At 45.3% G+C, this 13,605-nt stretch overlaps 2 protein-coding genes across 2 annotated transcripts in view; both read left to right on the forward strand.

Annotated features, from left to right (window-relative positions):
• Positions 1–477: 477 nt before the first annotated feature.
• CASR (calcium sensing receptor) overlaps positions 478–13,605 on the forward strand; it is a 77,717-nt gene continuing 64,589 nt past the window's right edge. The window contains exon 1 of the mRNA XM_056341180.1: positions 478–675. The gene's annotated coding sequence lies outside the window, so the exon portion shown is untranslated. The remainder of the gene's footprint in view (positions 676–13,605) is intronic.
• CSTB (cystatin B) overlaps positions 693–13,605 on the forward strand; it is an 85,617-nt gene continuing 72,704 nt past the window's right edge. Inside the window, exon 1 of the mRNA XM_056341187.1 lies at positions 693–696. The gene's annotated coding sequence lies outside the window, so the exon portion shown is untranslated. The remainder of the gene's footprint in view (positions 697–13,605) is intronic.

A 13,605-nucleotide genomic window follows, 5' to 3' on the forward strand; every position in this document is an offset into this window, starting at 1 on the left:
TTTCTGCTTCAGGAGAGGCAGGTCCCCGGTACCTCCCTGCGGGGGTCCGGGTACCGGGGCCAGCACAGCACAGCCGGCCAGGCTTTCCCAGTGCGAACGGCGAGGCGACCCGGCTCGCAGAGCGAACCGAGCGAGCGGCGCTCTGTGCTCCGCGGTGTGGCCTGCCGCGGGGTTCGGGGCTGGGGTGCCCCCCTGCCGGGCGTGCCGCTGCCGGGGAGCAGCCAGAGCCGCGGCCGCGCCCCGGTGCGGGGCATCCCGCACCCCGCGCAGCGCAGCCCAGCTGCGGAAGGGTCCACGTTCCCCGGCCGTGCCCGCCTGCCCGGAGCAGCGGGGCCGCTACCTGCGGGCGCGGCTCGGGGCGGCGCGGAGCGGAGCGGGGCGCGCCCGGGCGGGTCCCCGCCGCCGCCGCCGCCCGCCCCGCCTCGCCTGGCCCGTGGGAGCGGGCCCGGGTGCCGGAGGCGGTGGGGAGGGCTGGGACGGGGCCCTGGCCAGGGGTTCCTCTCTCCCCCACCCCCTCCTCCCCTCGCCGCCGGTTCCCGTGAGGCTGCAAGTGCCGCCGCGGCAGCTGGGGGGCCGGCGGGGGATGCTGCCGCCGCCCTGCCCAGTGCCGGAGTGAGGGCAGGAGCTGGTGGCGGCAGGAGCGGCCCCGGCGGCGGGACGAGGCGAGCGGGGCAGGTGGGTGCGCGCCGGGAGCGGGCCGGGGCGGGCAGTGCTCCCGCCGGGGCCAGCCCGCCGGCGCTGGGGGCTGGGGGCGCCCGGGGAAGGACGGTGCGCACCGGCGGGGCGAGGCGGAGGGGAGAGCCCGCGGCGCAGCGCAGGGCGGGGGTCTGGCTGGGGGGGCAGAAAGCCGGAGGCGCGGAGCCCCCCGGCGCGGCGGGGTGGGAAGCGAGCCGAGGGCCGCGGGGAGCCGGGGACATGGCGGGCCGAGCCCGGCCGGCCGTGCCAGGTGCCCTCCCCTCCGCGGAGGGACCCCTGCGCCTCCCCTCCCCAAATCCCGGGCAGAGTGGCTGCTAATGCGTGTAGGAACCGGCAAAAAGGAGACATTTCCATCTGGCTCGAGGGTGTTTTCTCTGGCTGAAGTTACCTAGCAATAATATTGAGAGGAAGAACAGTTATTTGTAGCAAAACTTTAAAGAGCAACAGGTTGTTTCACTGAGATCACACGCGCTGGGGAAAAAAATCACCTCGGGTGATCCTGGTGGAAAAGGGCTAACAGCAGCGGCGTGCACACCACTTTGTAACACACTTCGGAGTCTGGGGAGCTTCTAGCACTGCGCAAAATAAATTTCACGACATATCTGAAGATAGATTCTAAAAACTACGAACCTGTCCTTAAAATTTTCATTTTGCACTTGTGTGGATGCAGGAGATGACCCTTAGAGTTACTGCCATATGTTTGTTTGAAGCGTTTGCCTTTTTACGGGTGGTTTTCCCTCTTGAAACGGGCGGTCCCTTACGCGCAGCCCTGCGGCTCACCCTCAGGCTCTGACCCCCAGACCACCCCGGGGTGCCGTGCCATGCCGCCCCGTGCCGTGCCGCCCCGGTGCCCGCTGGAGCTGCCCCGGCTGCACACGGCGGGCTGCCCGGGAGCCCCGCACGGCGCGGCGGGGCACGGCCCGGCGGGGCGCAGCGCGCCGCCCCTGCTCGCTCCCGTACGCGGGGCTGAGCGGCTCCGCAGGCTCTTCCCGAGCTCCCCTTGCGAGTAGCGTCTCTATCGCTGCCGAGACTCTCGTGCTTCCTACTCGAGTTTCACCACCTGGTGTAAACGCAGAGAGGATGTGCTGGGAGGGGCAAGGTCAGGGGAGTATTAGTGAGGCGTTGCTAAGGCTCTTTCCCAGGCGGTGCAGTGTCCCTGAGAGTGTTTATGCTAATTGTAGACATTAGAGCCCTTAACTCCTGTTCTTGATTTAGGCTGGGGCTGGGCAACTGCGGACTCTTTCACTTAACTGTCCTACCCTTCTTGCCTCACCACGCCGGGGGACGAGGCTCTCCTTTCAATGAGAAATGCAAGTTCCCACCCCGGGGACAGGATCTGGTTCTGGTCCCTGTGCATTCACTGGGGTCTGGTCATTGATCCCAGTGTTGTGAAGCCTCGATCCATACATCTCTTCCAGTTACGAGAGTGGAAAAAATTAGTACGATGATTATTAGGAATATTTTTGCTGAGATTTACTGAGATGTGGCGAAGGGATCTGTTAGCTGTTCAGATGAAACACTGTTTCAATACCTAGCTTACATTTAATTAACATAATTGAAGGTGTTGAAAAGTAGATAGTTTTAAAGCAGATTGATTATGGCACGTTGGTGATGAGAAGGCACACAGAGCATCCCAAAGCATCCCTTCTTTTAGTTTAGTACATGACATAACTGATATTTGGGGTAATCTATAGAATTATTAGGGTGATCCCAACTCTATGCCCAAGTGTGTGTCAGATCTTGCCACAGGACACACCAGACTGTCCTACCCATAACCTCTCAAAGAGGCTAGTGATGGAGTGGATAGCATGCAGGCAAAATTTTGACATCGTTCTTGAAGTAGCAGTAAAGCAATATTGACAGAGAAGGTTGTACAGTTATCTCTTGTGCTAAGCTTTGTGGCTCAGTGAAACAATTGAGATCCCAGATCTGCCAGTCTGATACCCTTTGTGCCATTCTCAAACCTCAATACTTCCTTGATAGTTGACAAACTTGTTAGCATTATCTTCCGAAATATAAGCAAAAAAGTCAAGTGAGACAGTGGGAGCTTTTCAGCCTGCTTCCATTCTGTCTGCATGTTGGTTGCAAGCAACCTCTTCTGCATAAGTTGGTAGGCTTTCTCAGTCACTTATTAACTGCAAGAGTGCAGAATGCTTTACCCACACTAATTTGTGCCAGTGATTGTTAAGAACATTATTGACACTCAAGTAGCATGAAGGGGGGATTGACAGAAGTCAGTCTGGTAGCTTTAGAGCCAAAATCATCTCTGCTGATGTATTAGGGCTAATTCTGTATAAGCACATCTTTTGTTCAGCTGAGAAAGTTAGGACAGATGAACTACTCAGCTCACAGAATATGAGAGATTGTAATCACTTCGTGCAGACGTGAAATGCTAGTGAAGGCAATATGATCTAGTGACTTAATTGTAAAGACAATTTCAGAACCTGTTCTGGGCTTGGACACTGGCCTCAGGTGAACCATTTCCTTTCAGTTTTCTGGTTTCACAATGGGGGGTAAGAATGGTGCCTCACAGGGTCTTGCCAGAAATGTCTTGTGTAGAAACAGGGTTTCTAAAGAGCACTGGAATTGCCATGCAAGAAGCTGGGTGGTGTTGTAAGGCATGTTTACCATATGGGAACAGGCAAAGTAGAGGGGTTCAGAAGTTTCTGATCCTTTCCACCCCCATTTGCAGAGGCTTGAACTGACTGTTGTGGTGCATAGGGTCAGGCCACTGCTTCTCTGTTCTGCAGTCTTCAGGTGGACCTTATAACTAGATCCCCTGTACCTGAAACTAGCTTAACAGATCTAAATCCATTTTGGAGTCGGAGGGAAAACTTTATGCTACTGTACTTGATAGTTTCTATTTCTTAATAGTTACTTTGAGGCACTTGGGCCTGGCATATTAACCTGTCTCTGCTTACAGTGCCTGGCACTGGAACAGAGACTTCTTGGTGCTGAATACTTTGGTGGACAACATGCTGAACACCTGGGTGAGTGTCTGATATGGGTATGGCAGTTAGTAAGGGCCTGGGTTCTGATTCTTGCTTCTTGAAAAATGGAGGAGGGGGGGTTTAAACACAGCTGTGACATTATACATCGAGATATGCAATATTCTCTTGTGCAGAAAGTGAGGGCCGTTGCGCTGTGTCCTAAGTCTAGAGGTGGATGTGAACCATTGCTTCTCTGGACTTGTCAGAGTGCAAGTACTCCTGGTTAATAGTGGCACTTTGCATGCTAACAGTGACCATTCCAACATGTTGCACAGGGAACGGGAATTTGTGATGACACATACAATGAGAAGGAAAAGAAGATGGAGAAAAGAAAGAAGGATGGGGAAGGAAAAAGACACAGGAGCAAGGGTGGCAATAATCTTAGCAAAGGGAACATTTTCCAGTAAGCAATTCTGAATGTGATGTAAAAAATAACAATTGAAAGTTTTATTTTACTACACAGAGCCCAAATTCTTCCTTTGATCTCTGTACAAGCTTCCTTTTGGCATCTGTGGGAGATCAGTGGAGAGAGGGGAGTGTGTAGTCTTGAATTTATGATGCAACCCGTGGACAGTCATGAAATGAAATTCAGTCATCTCAAAAAATGAATACATAGCCATGAGTCAACTAGAAAGATACACTCATGGTCCAGAAATAAATGGTAAAAATCAGTCTGTTCACAGACTTCTCACAACCAAAATAGTAGGTGGGTTATCGGAATACTCTGTTCATTGCAGCTAAGTTGTTGGGCACCGATTTGGAGAAATTAACTCACTGTCTGTGCTACTGTCTACAGGAATTCCTTAATATACTCGGTTTGTGTAATAGTCCACACAAATACACTATTTTTGAGACTTTTACCAGTATTCAGAATCTAGAAACAGCTATTTCAGCTTAATAAGTTAGGAACACATTAAGTAATCCGTAATAAGTAACAATAAATTCTCTACAACACTTATTTAAATTATGGGAATAGTTTAGTAAATTTTGCTAATTAAACTTACTACTTGCAAAGAGCAATGTGTGGCCTTTAAAAGATAGGTAACAGATACACCAACCTTTCTGAGGAAATCAAATACACGAGAATTCATAGAACTTAAGATGGTTGGTTTAGGACTTTTATCAGGTGTTTTTCATGAATAATAAACATATAGATCTCTTCATCTACAGAAAGCTCTCTAGCTTGAAAGACTTTGACTTCTGATGCTGCTGTTTGCCTGTTGTCATGCTGCTATAGTTGGGCACTTGGTATCTTTAAAATATGGAAAACTAGGGGCTTTGGGTTTCTTTACATACATCTTGTGAGAAACAGAACATTTAGGAGCAACCTGGAGCAAAATGCAACATTAAAGTGTCACTATAAATCACCCCTGCTGTAAAAAGCTCTGCCTGCTTTCTGCCTTCAGTCAGCAAGTCCTGCTCAGAGCACTCTGTGGGTTCTGCAAGCAGTGGGGCTGCTGACCCGTTACTGTTACACTTACTTGTCTCCACTTAGGAGGACATCTTACAAACCAGAACAGTGGTCTGCAGTATGCTCTGCAAACAGAAAAGCGAGCTGGTCCCTGCCATAAAGTGCTGAAGTCATCTCGGGCAGATGAGGTTAAGGAGATGAAAGACATTTCATCCTTCCATTTCCTGTCACCATCTTCTCTAAGCAAAGCTTAACAGAGGTAGTGCTTTTCTCCAAGAAGTACCGTCTAACCTGTATTTTTTTACTTTTTGTTCTTTGTGCTTTCTTTTTATCTGATAACCTTAATCTTCCTGAAAGGGGACATTCATTCCCCGTTCCTGTTTTTCTATCCTCTGGTTCACCAATGACCTGGCACCATTAATTCAAGCATTTGCTTGTGAAGTTTCTGTGTTTGAGAGCTGCCTGTGCTAAGGGAGCACCACTGAAGACAAGCTGTTGGAGGAATGTGATATTATGGTGAGATTTCATCCAGCCCTGTTACTCCTGGCTCCTCTGGTACCAACTGGAAGCATCAGGAGGGCAGGGGGATGGGAGCAGACTGGCAGTTTCAGTGAACATGCAACAGATCTGTATCTTATACTGACTGGGTCAAAGCGCTCAGCAAACGCTGTGCTCCCCAGGAGCACGCATTCATGTCTGTGTTTGCGTGGTCTGTCACACAAAACTCTCCACAGAGGCAAGGCAAAAAGGGAAGTTGAGGTCTAGTGGTGATGGGGTTCACCAGTGAATTTACAGATTAGGGACTGAGGTAGCAGATGAGTTGTTCATACAGTCTTCTACTTAAGTTCTTCTTTGAGAAAGCCTGAGCTGATCTAGAGCTTCCAGATGGTTTTGTTGGCACCCTTCCCTCTTCCCAGAAAGGTTCAGGTACCTTTAAAATACACAGTGATTTCCATTTCAGGTGCACAGCAGTATGTCACCTAGCCTGCAGCTGCTGCACCCCAGAAGGGCAAGGATCTTTTGCAGGTCCTGTGTTATGTTTGCCAGAGCAGTGCAGTTATCTCTGATATTATAGTGAGGCATGGTGTAGGCAGGTTTGAATGTCTAGATTAGTGCCTCAGGAGTTGGTGCTTATGGCAGGGATTGACTCCTTATTCCCATCTTCTTCCAGTTTTCACCTCATTGCTGTCTTTGCCATGCACAATGCACGTTTCTGCTCAGTTCTTCAGCGCCACTTGAAACCCCGATGCGGTAAGCCATGACTGAATGGGTCCACGTGTACCACACTTAGTCTGCTATGGTAGCTGCATTCAAGATGACCTATTTAGGTGTACGTGGTTTTAAATATTTTGAACATATAAGTGGCACTCATTAGGACCTTCTGACTAACCCTGATCAAGCCAGCTGTCCATGCCCTGCAACAGCAATCCAGTTTTCAGATCTCTCTTTTTGTTTATGTTTTAGAGCATGTTTTACATTTAGCCTTTGAGGAGGGATTTAAGTAAGTGTACCCAGTCCACACCAAGCAGTACACTACACCATGCTGTATTGCAGCTTTTCAGATGCCATTCTTTCTACACAAGTGTTTTGTAAGTATTTTGAATTGTGGAAGTAGTTCCTTCCAGGAGACTTCGTACTGGAAAGACAACAGCCTGCTCAAAGGACAACTAATCTACACCACATTTAAGTCTTACAGATATTTTATGTCTTCTGCCTAGCCATATATTTTGCAAGACTGTCATATCCTTGCACAAATGATAAAATGTCAAACTCAGCTGATGAGTTTCCTCCATTCGGTGGCCTTCAGTCTAGGGAAATGCACACATTTATAAACTGAGCTGTTATCCTAAATCTTCTGCTGCCTGTGTTTATTGTTTCAGGGAACCTGCCTACAGTCCTTATCTTACCTTAGGGAAGCAACTGTAATTCTCCTGTTTTATGTATTTGAGATTGGAGGGGCTGGATCCGGTTAGTGAATGACAAACTGGGTATAAAAGTCCGGCTTCTAAACAACAGAAATAGGTTCCACCTGTTGCCCCACAATGTCCTTTAAATACATTAGTCCATATGATACCCTTGTCCAAAGCATTGTAATGAGGATACAAACACTGATAGCAACAGTGGTGTGTCATTGTATGTTTGAATGTATAAGCATGAATTTTTGATACGATGTAGACTTCTGTCTTTAACAAACATACTGATAGCAGATTATGCTTCTTTTACTTTCCAGGATAGTGGTAGATTGAGTAATTGTAGCAGCTTGCTGAGGGGCAATTCCTGCTGCTTCCATTTCTCTGGAAGCAAGTGTTTGCACAGGTAATCGTCTGTGATGTGTCATGTCCGTTTTTGTGGACATTTGCATACCTAAGCCTTTGAAAGCAGCTGTCAATCAGAATGCTCTGCTTAATCTTAAGGAGAAACTTTCACCCTCCCTCTTCCACAGTTAGCATGATCAGAGCATGTAGTTTGAATGTGCTGCCTGGGAGCTTTCCGTTGCAAGTTTGAGCAGTGTCCCTCTGTGAAGTGGTGCAGGAGGCACAGTGTCAATGTGCTGCCTTGCAGAGATGAGGTCTCAACCCTTCTGGCTTAAGCAGCAGCTGGATGACACTTTCAAGGGTGGAAAAATCTCTGTGCCTAAAGTGGGTGACGAATATCTCCAGAACCTTTGAGAACCTGAGCTTTAGTTCCTTAGTGTTAATAACTGGAATCCCTTCATCTTCTGGACTATCTGCAACATTTACTGTGTTTGTTTCACTCTACATAAGCATTGAAATTTTGTTTCGCAGCCACAAAATCTAGAAGTGGTTAGTTTTAATTGAAAACTGACGTTCAAATGAAACCACATGGTGCCTGATCACCAGAGTCATAGGTATGTACATTCTGGCTGAGTCTGTGTTCTGACCGTGGCTGCACCAGTAGCTCTGGCTGGACTCTCACACAGGCAGGATCTGTTGCCGTATATTGGAAATCGCCAGAATGAAGCAGATTAAGGTTTTGGGAGCTGTTTTGCTGTAGTAATTTTCATTGCTTTCATAGAGTCTATTTCAGTTTTCAGTTGGGGCAGTGAAGTATGTTAAGAAGAAAGAGCAACAAAAATTGGATGTAAGGCCCTCTTAATAGGAAGGAGTTCACTACAGCCAGAAATACCTATATGTGCTGGTTGGTGTCATATAGGTGAACAATATGGAGAGAAGTGCAGTGGTTCTCCTTGTTGTTGGGCTTCCTTCATAAAATACTTCATTGCCCCAAAGTGCCTGTCAAACCGGAATTACTCTGGCTGAAGCAGGACACGTCTCACGTTCTACCTTCAGCACTGGATGAGGCAGCTGGCAGCGTGGTGTGATGAGAGCTGCTGCAGTGGTACCGAAACCGGCAGTAGTGAGAGGGTCTGGAGCAGATGTGGAGTCCTGACAAGAGACAGTGGTGGGGTGGGAGCTGAGGCAGGCGCAGGGCTGGCGCTGTCTGCTCTCTTACAGACCTGCACGAGTGAAATGGGGGAAGAACCAAGCCCTGGCATGGCGGTGGGAGTCAGCAGGGTCAGTGAGGTGACACAAGGGGCTGGGAGGCCGAGTACTCCCCATTTGTATTTGTGTGAGGCTGACATGTTTTTCCTATATAACACTTGGTTCCTTTCTCCCCTAAAAAAATACTGCTTGCTTTGTACATCAACATGTTATTTGTAGAAATAGACTTACTGCCTGTCAATGAACTGAAGCATAGTACTTAATTTCCATAATTCTAAGTGGGGACTTAGCTGGTGATAGCTGCATTTGATGATATTTTTTAAAGAACATTTAGGTTGGTGACAGTGCCTGGCAAATCACACTAAAGATCCCAATGTCGTCCTGCAAGAAGACACTGTCGACAAAGATTATTGTTGAGGAACAGGTTATCTTGGTGCCACTATATCAAAATAATTTACATTACTTATTCTGAAATGACTTCCTGTTCCTGAAAGTGTTTATAGCTTTGCCAAAATATCTTTTCTATAATGTCACAATAATCTTAGTGCTTGCAATTTTTAAAGTGAAATCTTGTTCTGGGAGGTGATTTGTAGTAGTCTTATTTTCTTATTCAGTACGTCTGCTGCCATATTTATCAAGGTGATAGCTGCAGTTACTAAAGACTAAAACAAATCTTGGCACTGTGGTTTCTATTAATATTGCGAAACTGGCAGAGCTGACACAACAATTTGTATCGTCTCTCTTCATGTGCATTGCCTAGAGAATTACTGACTTGTAATTGAGAATTGTTGACACTTGGGCCAACAAACTGGGGGATACGTAAGAGTGTAGGTGACACTGAGGGTGCAGTTTGTTCTGATGACTTTCTGTTGCTATTAGCAATTTGCAAACTGGCAGGTAAGTTTGAACGGATGGCCATTAAAAACAATAACATCTTGTAAATTGTAAAGAATATACTCACACGCAACATGTGGAGTATTAAGACTTTGTTTTATAGGCAGTTTTTGAAACAGCCTTGTATTATACGGCCTTGTTTGAAAGCTCTGCTTGTAGTAAACCAGAGCACACTGAAATAGCTGTTTCAGAAATAAGAAAGATTGGCTTTATTGAGCCAGGATTTGAACATACAGTTCCAGACAGTGAAAACAGTTGACAACAGCTTGGCATCCAGATACTGTCTTTCATTCAAAGATCTAAAGGAAATTTTAAAAATATCTAATTACAGCGTAATGGGTTTCCATTTTGAATCAAGGATAATCAAAGTAGGAAAAATACACAACTACAATTTTCAGGTTCAGATTTCTATTGTTGGGTACTATTGTTCGTGTTACTGATCTAAATATGGGTGTAGATAGCAGCTTGTACTCAAATTTGAAAATGATCTGATTTCTGGGCCCAGAGATGAAAAGGGGGAATTTCTGATGAACATATAAAAATTTAAAAGCATTTGAAAAAATTGAAGGCATTTAAAAGCCTAAATCTTGTTTCTCACTGGGATTTGCACTCTGAAATTTCTTTTTTGCTTCTGATAATGTCTCGACTTCAGCCTGTCCGTGTCAGGTAACATCTCTGTGATGCTTGTACTTATATTATGCTGCCTTCTTCAGAAGCAAAGAAACTACAAAACATATTCAGGGAACATTACAGGAACAGTAACTAGGGAGGAAAAAGAAGTCATAATTCTTAGTTAAGCCTGTAATACAGCAGCGCAGGTGTGTGCCTAACAATTAACATTTCCTTCTAAATGAAGTATTTTAGGTGAGCAAGAGTTCACATCCTGTTGGGGAAAGGAATTGTGAGATCTGTATCTCTTAATTAAGGGAGCATAGTTGCACTGATACAGCTGGCGGTGGAGTTAGATAACTCATGGCTCTGAACTTTTCCTTTCAATACTGTGGATTAACAGAAACTGAAAATGGACACAGTGACCTGTAGGATCTCTGCTTTGCCTATATACTTTGTCCAGTTTAAACCTGAGTGTTCTCATGTTAATTTTATGGCATTGCTTCATCTAAAAAGTTCGTGGACTACAGTTTTTAAGTTGAGATGTTTCTAAAGGTCAGACACGTACTTCCTTAGTACCAGCCAGCTCCCTTAATGTTTCCTGTACCTGGGGAAAATCCCTGGGGGAATTAAAGTGGTCCTCAACGCTGTAGGAGCCACAGGCGGGTGGGTGATACACAGAGCGGTCCTGTAGCTACAGGGTGGCGTGCACAGCTGGGTCTGGCCTCCCTGTTTGCTACTTGATTTGGGCAATGGCAAAGATGGCATGAAGCTATTTTTGTGTCACCTTCTCTGGTCTTATGCCCAGAACAGCTTGGAGAATCTGGGCATGCATAGTTCATTGCCGCACATAGTCCATTTTCAGTCAAATGTTTAAGCTACGAGTTATAACAGATGCCTAGATTCATTGCTTTCTGCTATCATTTTTTATTAATAAAGTAATAAAATCCTTATCTGCATGGATTGTGTAAATCTTAAAGAGGCAAAAACTAAATCTCTCTTCCACTGTTTATTTAGTTTGTAAAGCCCACTGCAGTCCTGACATCTGTTTAACATAGTGCATGCTTACAGTGCAATTACACATAAAAATATACAGACGTCCTCACTGAGCAAAATCCCTAACTATATCAAATGGCAAACCTTATCCCAACTCTTGCTCACTATATCTTCATTTTTCCTAAATGCCTGAAGAAATGGAAAGGATCTTGTGGTTCCTCTACAGATTGCTAAACGAACTATCCTTCTTACACTGTCCTCTTGGACCATTTCTTCAGAAATATTCTGCATGTTCTAAGACTCTACATTGATACATATAAAGTTACAATAGCAGCTGCCTGACGTATTATTCTGGGAATACAGTATGACTCTGTAAATAAAGATTGCATGATAATGCAAATCTCAGCGAGCTGAAAAATCAAAAGGTCATTCTCATTCATTCTATACTGAGACAAAAAAATAAAAATTGGATGAATAGAGCAATACAAATTTGAGTTTGTGGTGGAGCTGAGCTAGTTAAATCTCCAGCTCAGTTCTAGTTCACATGCCACCATGACTGAAGTTATTTTAGCCCAGCTAAACAAAACAGCAAAATAATCATTCAGGTTCAGCTGTGATTTGAGGAAAGTCTCCTGCTCCCTGGTTAGAGGATGATCTAATCATGCATAAGTAATTGGATAATTAACAATTGAATGTAGGTAAAATTGATAGCAGGTTCTGAAATTTTAATTAACTTTACACTTAATAGTTGTTCATAAATGTGTATCAGGAATGATGAATTTCCTTTGCAATTCTTCATGTATTGTTTGCTATTCCATAGTCTTAAATTATCAATATTTTAGAAATTAGAAAGTGCGTATGCAATTATTGAATCCTTTGAACTATTGGATCACATGGTATCAAGAGAAAGAAGCTTTTTCCAGTGGCGTTTGTCAGAATGGCTCTTCTGCACTCACAAATTAGAATAGAATTTTAACCTTTGTTCAAAGCTGTGTCCTCCTTTAATCTGCCTTCTGGCTTCTGGTACTGGGCATTTTTCTCACGCTGCCCCTAAATTTCCAGTTGTCACATGCTCTGACCAGTGGCAGAGCGTGTTTGAAGGTTCACGCTGTGCAGCTGAGAGATGTGTTCTTCGGCCTAAATTAAAAGCTCTGCTCACAAGGCGTGAGCTGGAGGTCTAAGCAGCCTGCCAGTGTGTGCAGGTGCATTCACAAATAAAGTAGCAGGTTCTTGTGGTTCTGGATGCATAGGAAAGAGGGAGACTGAGAATGGTTTGGATGATACTACTCCGAAGAAGAAATGAAGGTAGGATTTGACAGAGTGAAATTATGTAAATCAAATCATGGAAGTATATGAGAGTTGTATAGGGCAAGTCTTTTCCTCAAAACACAACGCAGTTTGGGGTCAAAAAGAGGAAGACCCATTTCATAATTGAGTGACCGTAACCTGATGTGCAGTGGCTCACTGCTGTGTGGGGTGGCCCAGTTCTAGTCTTTCAGCCAGACCAGAGCCAAGCAGACCTGGCTGGACTCCAGAAGTTGTGTGTTGCAGGCAAGCTCCCACCTTGCCAATGGCACTGGCTTTCCTCAGCAACATTTCTGACATTCCTGGCTTAAAACTGGGAAAGGTTTTGTAGTTTTTCGAATGTGCAATGGAAAAAACATCTTATGTTCTGAAGCATTCACCACATGGGGGAACTTTATTGACATAGCTTTGTTATAGGGGTGGCTGACATGCAGTTTTGAAACTCTGAATGACACCTGCATGGTAAACAGATATTTCCCAGACAAGCGTGAGCTGAAGTCCTGCTGCTTTTCAGCACCACTTAGGTTCTCAAGAGTCAGATTTTTAGATTTAATACCTAAACATTCAATTAGTAGCATACTGGGCTTTTCCAATGTCTCAAATCACCTAGCTCCTCCTGGGCTTCAGCTGCCAATTCTGGAGCGTCCATTGAAATGGCAAGTGACCGTCGTGTGTCATGTTTGTGTTTCTTTGAACAGTAGCCTATGTTCTCTCTACAATGCAGTCTATATTTTCTCTCTCACTGAATCTCCAATTCTTACTTTCAGTTGTTAATTTCTTCATTTCCTGTTGTTATTAATCATTAAGCAATGTGTTTTGCTGGAGGTATATCAGAAATGGGTTTATATTTATAGGTCTATGTACATGTTTGTAGGTCTGTATAAGACACACTGGCTTAGGGAAAGCTGAACTAACTACAATCATGGATTCGTTTCAGCATGTGTCAAATGCATTAACAGTCAATGATGCTTAAACAGATGCCTGTCTCAAAACCTGAACTTCTTAAAGTGGTGGATCTGTGTAACCATACTGGTTTGGAACCCTTGTTCTTGTAAATGAGACATCAGTTTTTCCCCTACAAACTGTATAGTTTTAAATACGTAGGTAAAAACTACTTTGCTTGTTTTTACTGGGCTGACATGATGCAAACTTTATTCAACATGGCTAGATCCCAGAAGACCCAACATAGCTGACATTTTTTCTAGCAAGGCCAAAACCAGGAACAGCAGACTGACAGGCA

This window comes from Falco biarmicus, chromosome 5, assembly GCF_023638135.1.
Source record: "Falco biarmicus isolate bFalBia1 chromosome 5, bFalBia1.pri, whole genome shotgun sequence".
Classification (NCBI taxonomy): domain Eukaryota; kingdom Metazoa; phylum Chordata; class Aves; order Falconiformes; family Falconidae; genus Falco; species Falco biarmicus.